This window comes from Lynx canadensis, chromosome C2 (genome assembly GCF_007474595.2).
Source record: "Lynx canadensis isolate LIC74 chromosome C2, mLynCan4.pri.v2, whole genome shotgun sequence".
In the NCBI taxonomy this organism is placed as follows: Eukaryota; Metazoa; Chordata; class Mammalia; order Carnivora; family Felidae; genus Lynx; species Lynx canadensis.
Genome location: NC_044311.2, coordinates 84,019,880 through 84,039,385, shown reverse-complemented (window position 1 = coordinate 84,039,385; position 19,506 = coordinate 84,019,880). Strand labels below are relative to the sequence as shown.

The 19,506-nt window shown below is 41.4% G+C and overlaps 1 protein-coding gene across 1 annotated transcript in view; it reads left to right on the top strand.

Moving 5' to 3' along the window:
• Positions 1 to 19,506, top strand: part of ATP13A4 (ATPase 13A4) — a 98,051-nt gene that overhangs the window by 8,391 nt on the left and 70,154 nt on the right. Inside the window, exon 2 of the mRNA XM_032594584.1 lies at positions 11,553 to 11,888. The gene's annotated coding sequence lies outside the window, so the exon portion shown is untranslated. The remainder of the gene's footprint in view (positions 1 to 11,552; positions 11,889 to 19,506) is intronic.

The window sequence follows — 19,506 nt, the reverse complement described above, 5'->3', positions numbered from 1 at the left end:
AAATACATCTTAGGCCCTTAAGTAATTTTTCATGGCAATCCATTCTAGGAGTACCTGTACAAACTCCTCCCCAGCTTGCTAGTGCCTTCCTCAGCTAGAGTAGACTGAACCGTGTGCCTCGCACAGGGATCAGATCCCACATCCTTGCTGTTCATTGTTGCAAGCTGTTGATAGCCTCCTTACTTTCTCATACTTTGAGTGGTCCTTCCTTTGCAGTGGGGAGGGCCAAGGTGAGCAGTTGAGGCAGTAGCTTGCCACAAGTGCTCTAATCGTAATGTAACTCACGAACACCATCAGGAAAGTGAGCTCTACCATCTCCTGGTCTGGAGACCTGCCTACACCGTGATGGTGCCAGCATTTAGAAAAGGCAAAATGATTCATTCACCTGTTTATTCCAGTTAGGAGCAATGACAGGAGTGTGTAACACCCAAGGAGTTCTTAACAAGCAGGACTGGATTTATGTCTTTACAGAAAACAAATAGAAATTAGAACTCCTTCCTTTGCTTCCTTTGTTTGCTGTTTTGTTTCTTCCTTGGGGATGTGTGAGATTTAGAGAAGCAGAAGGGTGGGGGGAAGAAATGCTGCAAGGATGTGTGTGGTGAACTTGGGGTTCAATGACTATTTTAGGCTTGTACTTCCACATGATTCTATTACCATCACATCATAATATGTGCTAATGTGTCTATTGCATTCTAGAAAAAGCTAGTATATGTAAGGCATTTAGAGCTGTGCAAGGTATATAGTAAGCACTTACTAATTGTATTAGTTGAAGTAGGATGGGCTATTTTGCTTTAGAAAATAGACTTCCAAATCTCAAGGACTTAATCCCATACAGAGCTATTTCCTTCTCACATAGCAGTCTGATGTATAATGGGGGGAGGGGAGCTTTCCTGAAGGCTAGAGACTCAGACCTGCAGCTTGCTTCCTGCTTGAACCTATACCATCTGAAACATATAGCCTTCAAGGTCACTTTGGAGGGCCCAGAGTGTTGTCTGGGATAATTGCTAAGGACCAAAATAGAAATAACGTGAAAGCGACCACTCTGAGAGTGGGCAATAGGTCAAAGATTACTTCTGCCTACATTCGATTGGCCAGAACCTAGTCATATGGCCCACTTAAGCACAAGGAAAGCTGGGAACCACAGAGGAGCACATGGAGAACTGTGCAGACTGCCTACTTTTGCCATTATGAGCATTAGCTATAACAACAACACCAATAATAGTAATCTTATTATTCTCCAATGATAGCATTATTATTCTCCAAGAATGGAGTATTTTCTTCTGGTTATGTTTGCTATCTATATTTCTATTGAACTCAGAGTTTTAGATTACTTTGTAACTTACGCCATCTGTTTCTAAAATACAATGAAACTTATCTTTATTTTGTCCATAATGGGAGAGTAACCTAATTTTATTTTATTCTCCATATCAGGAGAGCCACCTTACTGACAGCAGTTGAATTTCCTAGAAACCAACTAAACAAGGGCTCAGAGTTAAAATTCAGTCAATATAAAGAAATGAAGTATTTATCACACACCTGAGTATGCAGTCTGAGACTGATTCCTACCCCCTCAAAATATACACTCTATGCAGAGATACTGAAAGAGATTGAAGTAATCTCAACTTTTAGGACCATTCCATGAGCCTGTTAATGAGGTCTGGCCATTTTAAGAGCACTGAAAAAAAAAAAAAAAAAAGGTTCTTGTGAGCTACAGCCTTCCATATGTTAGGTTGCAGCTTAGAGATCTGGTGGAAAAAGGGTTGCACTTGGTAATCTTATGTATCAACCAAAAAGCATGAGAAAGACTGTATTCTAGTCCTCACCCTCTGGTTCTTTTAGGACACTGAGTTTAAGGCTTCCAGTTCTGCCAATGGGCAGTGCAGACAATGTCATTTCCATTTTGTATTTTTATGAGTTCAGAGAAATATATTAATTTTCTCAAGGTCACAAGGTAAATTGGAAGTGTATGGTATATTTAGGGCTCAATATGCAAACCATTTGTCTGGGAGAATAATGGGACAGAAAACTGGAAAATAGGTTCAGAGCAGATCATAGAGTGGTTTGAAGATGTCCACTTATGTTTTGGATATTTTTCTTTTGGCAAAAGGACTTATGTGCAATTTCCTTGCAAGGAAGCACCATGATCCAGATGGTGCTTTATGGAGATTAATCTACCAGTGGGAGAAGGGTTGGTTAAAGGTAGGAAGCAAAAAACAGAGAGCCTACTTAGGAGGAAATAGTAATTATCCCAATGTGGTCTGACTCAGATTATGGTTATAGGGTCAAAGATGGAAATTAAAATTTAAGCCTAAGTGCAGCATTTTCATTTTCTATTTAAGGCTGAAAGATGTTTATATGCTTTTAAAATGAACTTTTTTGATGTCATGTTTCTCTTTCTTTTCCTCTTATTTTTTTTTTTAAAGATTTTCCCCCTATTTAATCTGCTGTGTTTCATCCCACTGAATTCTCAGCCCACATAAGATCATTTAAGTAGCACTTCATTAAGAATGATAAAGACATTGGGAGAAGCCAGGATGCTTTCAACCAACATTTCCATCATCTATCATCTGGCTTGTTAAGTAGCACTTCCAATGTGAGGCATCAGGGTGTTCTTCAACTTCAACAAAGAATGATCTCTGGGCGGGAGCCCTGGTGTATCACATCCAGTGCTGTCTCCTTACTAACCTTTAACATCTGAAGACCTTCCACCAGGGCATCTTGATCAACTAATAGACATTTACCAGTGTGTTAAATGATGTGATAAAGGATGCAAATCAACAGCCAGATGAAGAGATGCCTAGGGCGACATGTGGGAAAAGGGTACAAGTTTTCATGCCCTCTCCAGGCCACCACTCTCCCCATATCTCCACGTGTTCACCAATCTGGCAGCTCCTCTCCTTTCCTCTTTTGAAGTATCCATTCTGTCTGATGGCTTTTACATCCATACTTCCTTCATTCCAGCAGTGGCCCTGCCAGCTGTCAGAGGACTGAAATCTTCATGGACCCATTCTGGAGTTTTCTTTTCTTATGTTATGTTATGTTATGTTATGTTATGTTATGTTATGTTATGTTATTTTTAGAGAGAGAAGTGGGGGAGAGGGGCAAAGAGAGAGAGAATCCCAAGCAGGTTCCACACTCAGTACAGAGACCAATGTAGGGGCTTGATCCGATGACACTGGGATCATAACCTGAACCAAATCAAGAGTCAGATGCCCAACCCTCTGAGCCACCCAGGCACTCCTGGGGTTTTCTTCTATGAGTTGTTCTTTTCTCCAACCATTCTAATGATTCTCTGATCTGCCCTCTATTACTTAATACATTCCTTTTCTGCTCACTTTTCCTGGAGGCTGTTTCTGCTACTTCCAAATAAGAGCCATTACTGATTCATTTGTTAAATTTGATGCCGTAACCTGGACGTTAACTAGAACTACCCTGCCCTGATGATTTAGATAAAATTGATTCAAACTACATTCAATAGGTTGCGGAAAGTCCAATGTCTTCTCCAAGATTTCTACACATTCTACAGGAGATCTAGGTTCTCATGGACACATCTGACTCAGTCTTTTGCTTCCTCTAAATCAGGATTTCTCAACCTTGACATTTTAGGCTGGACAATTCTTTCTTGTGGGTGGCTGTCTTGCACATTGGAGGAATTTTGGCAGCATTCCTGGCTGCTACCCACTTGATGCTAGCGGTTACTCTGTCCTAGTTATGATCATCAAAAGTGTCTCCAGACATTACTAAATGTTGCCTGGGGGGCAAAATCACTCCTACTTCGGAACCACTATCCTAAATTAGTTTAGTGTAGGAACTGACACCTATTGTCCCTGTTGTCACCAAGTCAACATAGGCATGGTACTCAAACTTTTTTCTTAATTTCCACCATTTTTTTTAAGTCACAAAAGGTACCTCTACTGGTAGAAAATATGACGGAAGTTCTGGGGAAATTGAGAGATTTTCATCATGAGTATGCAACCAATAAGAATTTGTTAGGTGCCCATATTCTTAAAAACTTCTCTTGGTCATTTTGTCTAGCCTCTGGCCACATTGCTTGCCCCTCCTTGGTTTCTCTTCCCTTATCTCTCTTTACCTTCTCTATTCTCTGTTCTTCCCTACTTGCAAATTTGTGTCCATTTTCAATTCAGTGGTTTAGTTATATTATTTTACTTCTCTGTACCAACTCATCTCCTTAGGGTCTTACTTTCCACCCCTAATTGGTGAATTGAGGTATTTTTCTGAACAAAAAAGGCACCTCTCCCATAGTAATTCTGTAACCTATTATGATAATTAAAATGGAATCTTGTTGCAGTTCTCACTGACAAGCTCCCTCTATGTAGCCACAGTAGTATTAACCCCTTTCACAGGAAGAAAGCTATTCTCATTATCTACTGCAGCATAACAACTGACCAAAACTTAGTGGCTTAAAATAACAACCGTTACGTCATATCTCTCTTCAAATGGCATATCCACGTGGTTAGCTTGGATTCCTCCAGCAGGCTATGCCTGGACTAGTTCACTTTTTACATGGTGGCTCAGGGCTCCTGGAGGAAGGGCTTTATGTACCAAGAAGAGAGAGCTGCCAGTGTCTTAAGCCTTGAGTCTTCAGTGTCCCTTTTCACATATGGGTCAAAGTAGTCACAGAGCCTGTCAGATTCAAGTCAAAGTGTTGTATCTTTATTTTACAACAAATTTTGATGTTACTCCTTCATGCCAGTTAGCCTCTTCCCCACCCAGGACCCCTCCAAAGCTCCATTCCATCAGACTCAGACTTGAGATCTAGGTTTTTGATGCATCAGATAACTAAAAAAAAAGAGCCAAGAGAGCCTGGTGCTCTGAAAGCTGAGGAACAGATGGATCTCAAGAAGATCAAGTAACAGAGATGAGGAGAGGAGAGCTTTGGCTGTGGCCAATGGAAGACTTGGGTCCCCTACTCTCACTCCTTCACCGTGATGGTGATGCTGGGAGTCAGAGACCTTGTTTATTTCCCTTATTATATATGTTTCTTTTCCTGATGACACAGCACATGTTTCTTCTAGAAATTCAGAAAATATGGAAAATTATAAAAAAAGAAAGTGTAATGCATAGATAACCCCTGAAACCTTGCATTGAATTGATTTCTGTATTCTTTATATAAACATGAATACTTACAGATGCATGTATATATGAGCATATGTGTATACATATTTATTCCTTTTTACTCCCGTGCTTCCTCTGATTGTTCAATCACCAGCAAGACTGTGTGTGTGTGTGCACTCAGGGTAAGGTCACAGCAGGAATGTGAAGAGAAAGGAAGGAGACAATTATCAGTATTTACATTTTCTAAATAGACTTGACATTCCTGGAAGAGGCATTACTTAGAGAAAAAAGATTTCTGAGTCTCCAAGTTTGCCTTTGGGGACAAAAGCTCAATTTTATCTTTGTAAATAATAGACTTTGGAAGCATGAGTGATGTAGGAGTCAATTTTCCTGCCGTGGATTTGATAGAAATGTCACAGCTGAGCAAGGAGAGATTTGGGAGGAATGATGGAGTTTGGTGTTGGTCTAGGTCTCACAGACACTCCCATACTTTGCAGAATAATGGAAGTCCTACAGTGGTGGGGCCGGGACCTCAAGCAGAGGACTATATACTGATTCCCGGGGAAATCTGAGGGGGCAGTGATAATGGCACAGAAGTCTCTCGTGCTCACACATCACAGCAGTAATGAAGAAATGAGCAAAACAAGGCAAGTCTAGCTGGAGAGCTCACCCCACGTTGCCTGTGGCCAAGGAGGCTTGGGAAAGTGCCCTGGGGTTTCATTTGCTCCAAAGGTGTAGAGAAGGACCAAGAGAAGGCAGAGAGACAACTCTTGATGGAGCCACAAGTGTCTAAGTGGAGGCAAGCCCACCACGTGCAAATCACCAGATAAACAAAGACAAGTGATGGCTCAACCTATGCCAGTGACAGACAGAGGGTGAGGAAGGACCGGCCTTTCCTCGCTCTGTGCTGCCACAATCCAGTGGACAGAGGGGCCAATCTAATGGAAGGAGGAGGGAAGCGGTAGATCCCTTAAATGATTGTTTAAACACAAGCGCTGAAGAAAACCCTGGTGTGATTGAGCTACCTCATAGCTAACCAGATCCATTTTTGTCCATCAAGCAAAATGAAGGATTAAAGCAAAAATCAAGTTGAGATTTAAACAAAAATAGTTACATTTTCTGCACACTGTGACCTGAGAAGTATGTGTCATTGTTTGTGTATGTGTATACATGGTCATCTCTATTATTCCCTGAAGTTTTGATCACACTGTTGATGGAGTTTTACTAAACATTATATCATGAACAATTTAACCATGTCATTAAATATTCTTAGGAATGCCCTTATTGCGTGCATAATAAGTCCAGTATACTGATACAGTGTTCCTTCCTTCCCCTTCCTTCCTTTTCTCCACAACTACCCCATTGTGAAACACTTACTTTGTTTCAAATTGTTCATTGTTAAATGTAGCGTTTTTTAAAAATGTTTTAAATCTTTTTCTGTAACTTGCATTAATTTCCTGTGGAACAGTTTCCAAAAGTGAATTTACTGGGTGCAGGTACATAAATATCTTTAAGTCTTCTCATTCAGATTGTCAAACTGCCCCCCCCCCCACCTAACTTTGCCTTTTATATTCCCACCAGACAGTTCCTTCACACAAATGTGTCTTTTCTCAGAGACTACTCAGGAAGGTAAAGTTCTGTGTAAGTGTTACAAAGTGGGGTATGGTCCCAGCAGATTAAAGGCCCTGAGTATATTTTGACTCTTGTCTGGACTTTGAAACATCAAAAGTGAGTAGCGTTCTAGACTGTCCTTTGCCACTGAAAGTATATAAAATGTTAAGCCACTAGAGGGCAGAGTTATCTCACTAAACCAAGGGGTTTTTTTGTTTGTTTGTTTTTGTAGAGCCCAAGCCAGTTCATAACATCAACCTACATCAAAATCTTGACATTGCCGTCAAGGTGGCTTCAATTATTTTAACAAAGTGACAAACAGAGGCAGGGATGCTTTAAATTTAAACCAGGCAGTTCCCAATTACTGTAATAAACACATTGTATTCACACTGCTTCTTAAAGACTGAACTTTTAATTTTTTTTTAGTTTGTTTATTTATTTATTTATTTATTTATTTATTTATTTTGAGAGAGAGAGAGAGAGAGAGAGAGAGAGAGAGAGAATGCGAGTGGAGGAGGGGCAGAGAGAGAGGGAGAGAGAAAGAATCCAAAGCAGGCTCCATGCTAACAGCGTGGAGCCCAACGGGGGCCTTGAATTCACAAAACGGTGAGATCGTGACCTGCGTGGAAATCAAGGCCAGATACTTAACTGACTGAGCCACCCAGGAGCCCCTGAAGTTTTAATTTTAGAATAGTTTTCAATTTACCGAAAAATTGTGAAAATAGTACAGACTTCCCATATGCCCCAAACCCAGTTCTAACTATTGTTAACCTCTTGAGAATTGTACATTTATTACAACTAAGGGACTGATATTGACATATTACTATTAAGTAAAGTCTATACTTTATACAGATTATCTTAGTTTTAACCAATGTTCTTTATTTGTTCCAGGAAACCCCATTATATTTAGTTGTTACGGTCTCCTTAGGCTCCTCTTGACTGTGACCTTTTCTCAAACTTTCCTTGTTTTTGAGGACCTTGACAGCTTTGAGGAGTACTGAGAAGGTATTTTGTAGAATGTCCCTCTACTGGGATTTGTCTGAGGTTTTTCTCATTGTTCGACCAGAATTATGAGTTTAGGGGAGAAATATCACAGAGGTAAAGGGGCATGTTCATCTCATCATGCTGAGGGCGCATACTACCAACCTGATTTGTCACTGTTGATGTTGACTTCCATCACCTGGCTGAGGGAGAGTGTGTCAGGATTCTCCACCACTCAGTTACTCTTTTTTTCCTCTTTCTATACTGCACTCTTTGGCAGGAAGTCGCTATGTGCAGACTACACGAGTGGAGAGCTATGTAACCCTGCCTGGGGCAGGGGGGCAGTATCTACATAAATTATTTGGATTCTTCTGTGTAGGAGAGTTCTCTCTTCTCCCCTATTTATTTATTTACTCTATCTTTTATTGACATCAGTGTGGATTCATGGATATCAATTTTATGCATTGGGTTATAATCCAAATCCAATTTTTATGTTTTCTTGCTTAAACTGTTTTAGCTTTGGCCATTGTTGGGGGGGTGGTATTCAGTTGCTTCAGTACCTTCTTGATATATCTCCACCATTGTCTGGTTTTGTTTTGATTTTGAGCACTTCCTTACCTTATAGCACTCGAAGAGTCTCCAGGCTCATCTTGTTTATTTGCTGCTCTAGTCCTAAAATCAGTCATTTTTCCAAGGAAACCTGGATCTTTTTCTTGGAAAGTGGTATTGGAAACAAAGATCTGAGTGCTAGGTTTATGTTCTCTCATGTACACATCTTGTACACTTCTATTCTTCCAACAGCACTGTGAAGTTATTAGACCTGTTTTATAGATGAGCAATCTTTGCAGCCTTGCACAGACTCCCCCACTTAGCTGTAGAGCCTGGCTAATGTCTGGATTTGGGGTGACTACAAATTCATGTTCTTTCACTATGCCCAAGAAATAATGGTTAAGTGGAGTGTCCATTATTGCGTGCAATTGCATGAATGATTTTTGCCTTTACTTTTACTATTTTCTCCAGAGAGAGAAGCTGCTTTTGTCATGGAATCAATTGTTTGCCAAAGCTCTTCGGTGGTGCTTCAGGTGCTCCCATTTTTACCGAGCGCATGCACCACTGCGGACCTAGGATCTCAGACTGCCTTGCCCAGGCTCGTGTGATCAGAGGAAGGGGAGTCACCAGAGGACCCCAGGGAGGCTATGAACAGGACCAGGGCCAATCGGGTTTGGGAGAGGCAGGGACTGGAGGGGAGAAAAGAAACAGAGCACATTACAGAAATGAAACATTCTGGAAGAAGGAAGCATCCTAGAGCAAAGGAGAAGGGCTACTGCATGGTAGCAAAATCTCCATTTTTTTGGGCAGTTCGGGGAGTTCAGTGCATCCTTAATGAGGATTCATTTCCTGCCACCAAGTGAACTGCACAGCTTCTTTACGTCTTTTCTGTGCAATTGGAATAAACTTGCATTACATTTCCTTGGGAGTAATATTAACTCCATATCCTTGGGAGTAATATTAACTTCTAGCTCATTGGCCCCTTCAGGGAGAATGATATTGTGAAACTCTCCACTTGGTCTGTTGTAGAGGTTAAGTAGACATTAAAGAAGTTATGCTATAGCAAAATCTATGTTTAATAAAATTATTTTTTTCTGATTATGACATTAGAGTATGTTTATTGTAAAATAATAGACGATACAAATAATTTAATAAAGCAAAGATACCACTCAGAGATATTCACTGTTAGGGTTTTGTTCTGCTTCTTTTTTTTTTCTTCTGTTTTTTTTCCTCCTTGTCTATGCATCCATGGATAATATTGGGCTTGTGTTGCATATAAAATTTTACATCTTGATTTTCACTTAATATTCCATTACCTTTCCCATGTTATTAAATATTCCTAAAGATATGACATCTGATAGATGCATTATCCTCCATAACATTGGATATATTCAGTTAGAACTATATGCTGTGATGAATTTTTTACGTATTCATTTTGAATGTAGCCAAAAGTATTCCCTCTGGAACAATTTCTAGAAGTGGAATAGATTTCTAGAAGTGGTAAGAATGAAAAGTGTCTACCTCATAGAGTTGATGACAGGAATATGAGGGGAGGTGAGTTACCTTACACCAGAGTTTGGTATAGACAAGCATTCAATGAATGTTGGCGTTGCCATTATAAATATATTCTTCTTGGTAAATACTAGCAAATAGTCTTCCAGAAAACTTTTCATTCTTAACATGAGCATGTTATCAAATACTTTAATAGTAATTGAAATTATTGTAAACCATAACATTAGGCTTTGTGAATGACATCTGGGATAAGAGATGGGGTCTTGGCCAAAGGGGTTGAAGAAATTAGCAGTAGATCTCCCAAAGAGACGGTTGGAGGGGTGAGAAAGATCTTGGAAAGGAGTGGTGAGACAAATACCACCAGTGGATCTAATGGGAGTGAGACCAGGGCTCATGCTGGGATGCTGGGTGTGCACATGTAGGTGTGTGCATGTGTGTGTGTGTGTGTGTGTGTGTGTGTGTGTGTGTGTATGTGTGTGTGTGACATTGTGACATCGGTTTTGGGCTGCATACCCAGGAGCAGTCACAGATTATTGAGGACATAATATAAGCTAAATGGGGTCACCAGTGCTTTGAGGAGGGAGGCAGGCCAGCTGCTGTCCAGAACATGGAATGTTTAGTTGTAGAGAATGTATAAGCTGGAGAGCATCTGTTCTATCACAAGGGTTGTAAAGGACAAAGCAAAGAAGAACCTGGAGATTCAAAATTAAAGATAATCACTAAAGTAGTAAATTCTAATAAATGAAACTGGAATTTAAGGCAGTAGCAAAAAAGAGTAGGTTAAGAAAAAAAGGCAAGTGATTGTTTCCAAAGAACCACGGTCTAAAACACATCTATGTTACCAGGAGGGGAAGGAAGCACTTTGACTTGTTCCCATCCTCACCTGCAAGGGCTTGTGGTCTGAAAACTCAAACATTCCCTCCTAGACTACCCTCACCTCATTACCTCACATATGTTCAATCATGACGGCCTCATGACCTGCCTTAACTCTCTGTGCTGGGCAGTATTAAGTGCTTTACAGTGTACAAAGATGGGGCAAATAATATCAGTTCTATTGTACAGATGAGGAAACTGAGCCTCAAGGCAGAGAAGAGACCCTTGTCAAGGGCACATGATGAAAGAAAAAGAGACAGGAAGTGGATGTGGTTCCCACCTCCTCTTCCAAAATAATCGACTGTTTCATAGCCTTTGATGTGCAAGCTCCCAGCCGCCAGATGCCAGCAGAGTGCCAGCTGGGGAAGGTGACCTGTGCTGGGAGGGAGGTAGCACAGGAGGGAGAGAAGAAGAAGGCTGGGGCACCTTGTGACAGACTGGAGCTTCTGAGTCCTTCCCATGCCAAGATAATCTGGCTCTGAATTTCTCTTATTTAAAAGGCTGGGTGGGACAGCTGGGTGGCTCAGTCGGTTGAGCATCCAACTCTTGGTTTCAGCTTAGGTCATGATCCCAAGATTTGTGGGATAGAGCCCTGCCTAGGGCTTCATGCTAAAGGAAGGAACCTGCTTGGGATTCTTTCTCCCTCTCTCCCTCTGCCCCTCCCCCCTCAAAATAAATGAATAAACTTAAATGAATGAAATGAATAAAAAATAAAAAAAACAAAAGCCTGGGGTTGCCCTTGTTAGACAGTGACACTTGCAGAGGTCGGCTACGATCTTCCTGTTTTCCGTGATCTCTGATGGCCTTTCAAAGACCCTGGGAAACCCAGGACTGCAAAACTGCCCTCCCTTATGTTAAACTACCCCTTCCAACATTAAGAACTTTGCAGAAGTCAGAGCACCCAATAGCAACAGCAGTATTTACCTCATACTGACTCTTCTCTCTCCTAGCTTCTTGTCAACTCCCAAGATAAGAGGTCAAGGAATCTGTTGTCAATCACACTGACCAGAAGTGGCAAGGCAATAATCGGAGCCCAAGCTATGTGACATCAAGGCTAATACTCTTTTAGTTTATTGACTTATAGTTGAATTACAATCAACTGAACATATGTAATGTGCAAAATATGTCAGGGACACACCCGTGAAGACATCGCCACAATCAAGAGGACTGAAGCCCTTGCTCTCAACCAGCTTCGACTTGTAGTATCAAGCCCATCCTTCTACTGGAAGAGCAGTCAGATATTTGAAGAGACCCACTTGTGCTTTTGAAATGTCCTGTTCTTTAAGGTAAGCACTATCCTAAGTTTCCGCAAATGCATTTCATAGTACCCAGGGGAGTTTCTTTTTTTTTTTTTTTTTTCCAACGTTTATTTATTTTTGGGACAGAGAGAGACAGAGCATGAACGGGGGAGGGGCAGAGAGAGAGGGAGACACAGAATCGGAAACAGGCTCCAGGCTCCGAGCCATCAGCCCAGAGCCTGACGCGGGGCTCGAACTCACGGACCGCGAGATCGTGACCTGGCTGAAGTCGGACGCTTAACCGACTGCGCCACCCAGGCGCCCCAGGGGAGTTTCTTTTATCAGCTTGTTAACCCTCCCATAGGGATTTTGCCTAGGTAATTGGATACTTGGATGATTCTCCAGTCTGTCAAAAGTCATGCAAGCTTTTGTCCTGAAGCCCATAGGCTGGGACTAGGCCTGCAGGGGGCAGCCAGTGGTGCCCAATGCAAGCCCTGGGTAGGCAGATGGGCCAGGGTTGGGAGGTCTCCAGGTTAGCAGATGCTGCTCTGAATTTTCTCGTGCTGGTGGGCTCACACCCTACAAGTAAGCGATCAATCTGTAGATGTGTTTATTTTAGAAAGACAAATAAAAACATTTGAATTGTCCTTTTCCTCCATTTTCACATATATAGGGAAGACAAAATTCACAAGTACAGCTTCATGTTCAACTTCTCTACTAAATATATATATGTATATATTTACTTATTTGTTGCTTATTTATTTTTGAGAGAGAGAGATACACACATGGAGCACGAGTGGGGGAGGAGCAGGGAGAGAGGGAGACACAGAATCCGAAGAAGGCTCCAGGCTCTCCTGAATATATATTTAGGCACCCCTAAAATATATATGTGTGTGTGTGTGTGTGTGTGTGTGTGTGTGTGTGTGTATGTATTTACCTATATATTTTTTAATGTTTTTATTTTATTTTTTGGAGAGAGAGAGAGAGAGACCAAGCACGAGCAGGGGAGGAGCAGAGAGCAAGGGAAACACAGAATCAGAAGCAGGTTCCAGGCTCCAAGCTGTCAGCACAAAGCCCATCGCAGGGCTACAACCTACAAACTGTGAGATTATGATCTGAGCTGAAGTTGGACGCTTAACTGACTGAGTACTTTCAAATTTTTAGTATCTTTTCTTTAAAAATATTTTTCTAAGTTTTCTGACACTAGGCTGGGCATGTACACGTTATCTTACATATCCTTACTACATCCCATAGAATAGAGTAGTAATATTCCATTTCACAGGTGAAAAACTGAAGCATAGGGTAGGTAAGTAAGCTGGCAACTTTTCTACTGCTATTAAATGGTAGAGCCATAATATACAGTGTGTGATCTAAGGCTAGATTTGGTTTCAGTGCATCAAGGGTTTGGGGCAGGGGGTGGCAGAGGGAAATGGGGATCAGTGACTTAAATCCCAAGTCCAAGGACTCCTTTGATTTAATACCCTTAAATATACCCTATCACCCCCACATACATATGTTTTCTGCTGTTATAGAAATGGGATAATGTTCTACACAGCATTCTGTAACTTAACTTTGCAGGTATGTATCATAGACAGCTTGCCATGATTATAGACCTAGCTTATTCTTTTATTCTCCTTTTTTTTTTTAAAGTAATACAAGTATAATATAACCTATAGTTGTCAAACCTTGTGTTTCTTCTCCCAGGGACTCTGGTATGGTAGGTCTGGGTTTGGACCAAGGTTTGTGGAGTGACTGACAGCCACCACTGTTTTAAAAAACTTCTGCTGTTCTAAGCCGCCTCCTGAAGAGTGGGTGAGAAATAAACAGAGCAACAAGACACACAACCAGCCAGATACAAGGGCCCTGGGGCCAAAGAGAGACAGAGAGGAAGGGGGAGACGACCGGGCTCAAGTCCCAGTGCAGAGAGAAGTGTAGTAAGACTCCTGTGGCCAACGCAGAAAAGAGGGTTTCACAGGGACTTGCAAAGGAAGGAAGTGCCAAAACAGGGACAGCTCCCATCCCCCTCTGAGGGAACGGAGATTAGGCTGGAGGCTGGAGGATTTAGCTCAAAGTTGCATTTGCATGGCAAACGCAGTGTTTACTGGGTTGTTAATTTGAGGTCTTTGGCAGAGTTAATGGCGGCTTGAGGGAGAGCTCAAAAACCTGAGCCCCCTCAGATGCCACACTAATGGGGGTGGGGGTGTCTGAGTACTAGGGGTGCCTTATTTCTGCTTTCCATTCTCTTTTTTCACCAGGAAATAATATTTCCCATTACCCATTTGCTTAGGGCCTTGAAAGACATGTGTAATATGGACAAATAAAAGCTCTGAACTTCATTAGTCTTCTCCCAAAATGTCATGGGTTGATCTACTTGAGGGTCTCCTATGTTCTGTGCGGCTTCTTACTTGTTGATGAGAGCAATAACTAAGCATAAAATGGACATCAGGGAGGAGGGAAACAGAGAGGCCCGATAGCCAGTCCCAGCTTTGTCTCTCTCTTTCCATCTCCAGCGGGGATCCGTTCTTGATTCCCACCAGGCGGCCAGCCCTGTGTCTGGGTCATTCTGGGGCCAGGGTGGAGGTCCTGAACCCTGCTCAGGCTGGCTCGTCAGTGCTCAGCAATATCACACTCCCTACCAGTCTGACTAGAGATGGTGCCCTGATACTTCTAATTGGGCTCCTACTTCATTCCTAAGTCTAGGTTCCAAGTCCCTGTCTGGCCACCCATATTTAGCCCAGATCCTTCCTAAAAGTAAGGACTAGTCTTTCTCTTGCCAGGCTCTGACTTGGTATTGGAACCTGGCCTCAGACCCAAAGTCTCTGATTGGGATTGGCCACTAGAGGATGGACTCCAGGAGCCAGCTTCCTGCTGTCTGGATTTCCAGGTATCACCTGCCCCATGTTCCTCATAGCTGGACTCCAACAGCTTGTTGGAAACGTTCCACTTCTGTTTTATGTCCCTGCCCCCACTTCCTTGGCCAACTGCTCTCTTGAGCTGTAAGCAAAGATTGACATAAGTTTCAGTTGCTGGCTAGATTAAACTTCCTTTGTTAGCTCCTGCAATTTCATCAGTTTCCCAAGTGTAGCTTTTTTTTTTTTTAACCCAGTAGGTATATCCAATGTCATGTCCCAATCCCTCTCTATCCTGCCCAAGTGATGGGAAACACCCTACATTTCTGTGATATGGCCATAGCCTTATACAACTGGTGGGTCCTTGGAATTTTCTATTTAAATCAAGCTTTTCAAATGAAATTCTCTTTTAAATATTCTAGAGAGAATGTTTCAAATATCTGACTCTGATTCTTTTACGGAAGGTGGACAGCAGTATGGTGCTATGTGACGTACATTATACAAAACTTCAGTCCCCGAGTTGAATCCCATCTTTCCTATTGTAACCTTGGACACGTCATTATACAGTCTTCCTGGAACTTTTTCTTCACCCAAGAAACAATGAGGGTCATTTAGTAATGTCTAAGGCTGAATTGTAACAGTCTATAATTCTTAACAGTTACACTCTAAAATGTATTATTTTCTATATTCAAATTTCTAGCTTAAAAGTTCTTAGAATTAAGTACACTGGCATGAAGTTTCTGCCTGGGGATTTACTCTTTTGACTTTTTTTTTTTTTTCTAAATAGACTGTCTTTCGTGACCTAAAATTGTCATCTTAGTTGCCAACCAAGGTAAGCTTCACAGAGGGGAAGCCGCCTTACCTTTAGAGAGGAATCTTTTAGTTTAGTTTTGGAAATCACAGAATGCACGGGAATGGGGCTTTTCTGAATGTGGATATATGAGCCACCCCGAACCACCTTAAAGCAGGTCAGACCCCAGTGCTGAGCAGGGAGAATCAGAGACAACGCCTCTGAGAAGTAGAGATAGCCATTAGCGAGCTCTTTTCTTCTGTAATTAAAGGCAAAGCCTTGTATCTTTGTATTAGACCCTTTAATCTAAGGGTTGCTAAATGTTTTACAAACATTAATTAATTCAATTGAGCTTCACATCAGCACCTTGAGGCAGGTAATTCCTCTTTGGGACATCACATCTTCAGTTTTCCACATTATGCATTAGTGCAGATTAAGTTAGTTAATAATAACAGTAAAACTTTGAGTTTAGATAAAGTTCTATAGCCAACAGTCTCAAGTATTCTACAAATATCAGATTTGGGTAATGAGGACTAAAGAGGAAGCTTGAGGCAGCTCGTTGCCAATGATGACAAGGCAGAAAGGCTGCACATGATTGAGGTTCTACTCCATGCTGAGGACACATGACCTTGAACAGTTCTTTGACCCCTTTGTGACTCAGTTCCTACAGCTCTCAAGTGGGGGCAATAATATTACTCACCTCTGTACTTCACAGAGATGTTGCAAGGAATAATGTTTGTAATATGCTATGGAGTTCTCAGATGAAAGGTGGAAATTAATATATGATGAAACATTATTACCACTTATCTTCACACCGTCTAAATGGGTTAGGCTAGAGAAGTATCAGCATCCCCACAGCGCTGGCAGAAACTAGTCCTGCCATTATTTCCATTTAACATCTGTTATATACACCCAAAGAGGTTGAGAATTGCTCAGAGCAGTGGGTATGCTCGTGGGATAAATGAGAGCAAGCTGAGATACCAGATCAACAAAGAGGTAGCTAATTATTTCTTTCCTTTTCTTTTCTTTCTTTTCTTTTCTTTTCCTTCCTTTTCTTTCCTTTTCTTTCCTTTTCTTTCCTTTTCTTTCCTTTTCTTTTCTTTTCTTTTTTTTCCTTTTTCATTCTTATTTTGAGATGAAATGTTTTAAGAGGAAATGAGTGCAGAGGGAGAATCAGAGAATGGCTGAAGCAACTTTTCTTCAGACATTCCTCTCAATTCTAGGTCATCAGCATATGTGTGTGATTCGTAGTCTCTGAAGGAGCTCTTGTGCAAGAACTCCTCTGTGCCTTTGCTTTCTGTCTCCTTTTCCAGTAATGTTTTCCCTAGCCATCTCCATTGATCTAGGCCAGCATAGAGCTCCCTACCTCCACAGAGCCTTCCCGGCTTCATTCTCTACCTGGACTCCCTCTGCCACTCCTTTGTATTTAGCACATGTTTTGTAATTTATATTTTAGTGTTGGTCTTGCTTTCCAGCAGACTTCACTCTTCAAAGGTGTATTCTAGTAATCTCTGTTCTTCATCTAGTACAGGTCTTGATATACTGAAGTCAATCAAATAAGTATTAAATGAATAAATGGAAACTGTCAGCAAAATGTCACGATTTGAATTCAGACCACACCAAATCCATATCTGCTCTTCTCACCATGTGTGAGCCACCTGCAGTGCAGAATAGAAATATTGAACAGGCAAACTGGGAAGAGAAAGACTGATCTAAACTTTCAACCCCTTTGGGTATATACCAAGAAACACATATGGTAAGATGCTTAATTTTTAAGAAACCCCCAAACAAACAAACAAAAAGAAACCCCCAAACTGTCTCCCAAAGTGTTTGCACCATTTTGCATTCCCACCAGCAATGAATGGGAATTCCTTTTGCTCCACATACTTGTCAGCACTTGGTGTTGTCGGTGCTATCAATTTTGGCCATTTTAATAGATTTGTAGTGATATTTCATTGTTGTTTTAATATGCACTTCCCTGACAACATTATCAAACGTGTTGAAAACATGTGTCTACACAAAAGTCCTCCCATGAATGTATGCAGCTTTATCCATAATTGCCAAAACTTGGAAACAACCGAGATGTCCTTGGGAGGTGAATGGATAAATAAACCATGGTATATCCAGGCAGTGAAGTGTTATTCAGCTCTAAAAGGGAATGAGCTATTGAGGCGCAAAAAGACGTGGAGGTAACTTACATGTATATTACTAAAGGAAAGAAGTCACTTTAATAAGGCAACATGCTGTATGATTCCAATAGTATAACATTCTGGAGAAAGCAAAATGATTGAGATAGTAAAAGAATCGGTAGTTGCTAGGGGTTGGGAGAGACATAGGGATGAATATAAGGAGCAGAGAGAATTTTTAGGGCAGTGGAACTAGTCTGTATGATACTGTGATGGTGGATATATATGCCATTATACATCTGTCAAAACTCATAGGATGTATGACACTAATGTAAATTTTGGATTTGGGGTGAAAATGATGTGTTGAGGTTGGTTCATCGACTGTAACAAATGCATCATTCTGGGTGTTGACAATAGGGGGGAAGGATGTGTATACACAGAAAGTATATGGGAATCTCTGTACCTTCTGCTCAGTTTTGGTGTGAACCTAAAACTAGTCTAAATAATAAAGTCTATTAAATTATTTTTTAACAAAAAAATTAAACTTTCCAACAGGGAAATTGAGGTGTCACTTAGAGGGTTCAAGGGAACTCTCCAAAGGCGTTTAATATCACTTTAGAACCTGCTGATGCAATGATTCCTATAATATTTACACAGGAGCTGATCACAAAAAAATGTGTGTATTTATGAAATCCGTTTGCCTTCACTTGTGTCATTACCCATTGCATTAAGTCCAGACCCAGGCCTCAAATTGAAGACCTCCCTGGAATGTCCTTGATCTGTATTTTCTGCCACATCTCACTCTCCTCTTCTTCCGTCACACAGCCTGGCTACAGGAAAGGTGATGAATGCACCCTGGACAAAGCTGTGTGCCTCTCCTTCTGATGGCTCCCCTGCTTCAAATTCTTGTTCTGGGAGTGGCCCCACTCCCAGGCCAGGCTTCAGCATCTCCACCTGCTAAGACCTTCCTTCCCTGTCTGTTTTCAAGGCCCTTCTCAAATGCTTCCTCCACACAGAGGCTTTCCTAGCCAAATAAAGGCAACATTCCTTGCAGAACACTTTGTATATAGCACATGAACCTGTATATATACTGGAAGATCACTGCTCATAAGTCACGCTGCCATTGGAGCACTGGGATGTTTTACTATTAGAACTCCTGGAGGAACGTGAGGAAACTGTCACTATTTCACAGTCGTCGGTTCTACTGGGCCATGTCGTTGGAGATGATTTCCTACAGATTTCCCTGGGTTTCACAAAAATGTTTCGTGTTCTTAGGGACTTCTTTTGCTATTCAAGTTTGGCTTCAATATTGTTATTGCATGAGTAGATTTGTTGAGTGACATAAGTTTGGGCGAAGGCTTTCCTTGAACTCTTAATCATTTGCACACTCATCCTCACCCACGGTGGTGCCCGAGTTGCCAAGTGTATTGAGGATCCCAGCCAGGGGCACCAGTGCAAGGATTACCAATTATGGACAAGAGAATGAAACCCTCTTCTCTTACCTGCACTCTGGCATCAGGATGCTTATCACCACTTTACATACTAACACTCAACCCCCATCAGTTGGTGCAAACTTTGAAATCTCACTGTAATCATCTCTCTCCTACATATTTGAACGACTGCCTGCTGGAGCTCTAACGGGTTCACTTACCTTTCTGTGAGGTAAGTTTTTTATTGAGAAAACTCTCACTCACAAAATTCGCTCTTTAAAGGTGTGCAATTTAGTGAACTTTAGTATATTCACAAAGTTGTGCAGCCAAAAATCACTGTCTAATTCTGGAACATTTTCATCCCCCCCCCCCCCAAAATCCCATACTCCTTGTATTTTGATCTTGTGGTGAAATGCTAATTCCCTTCTATTTATTTGATGAAATGTGTGCTAATGATATTTGGAAACTCAA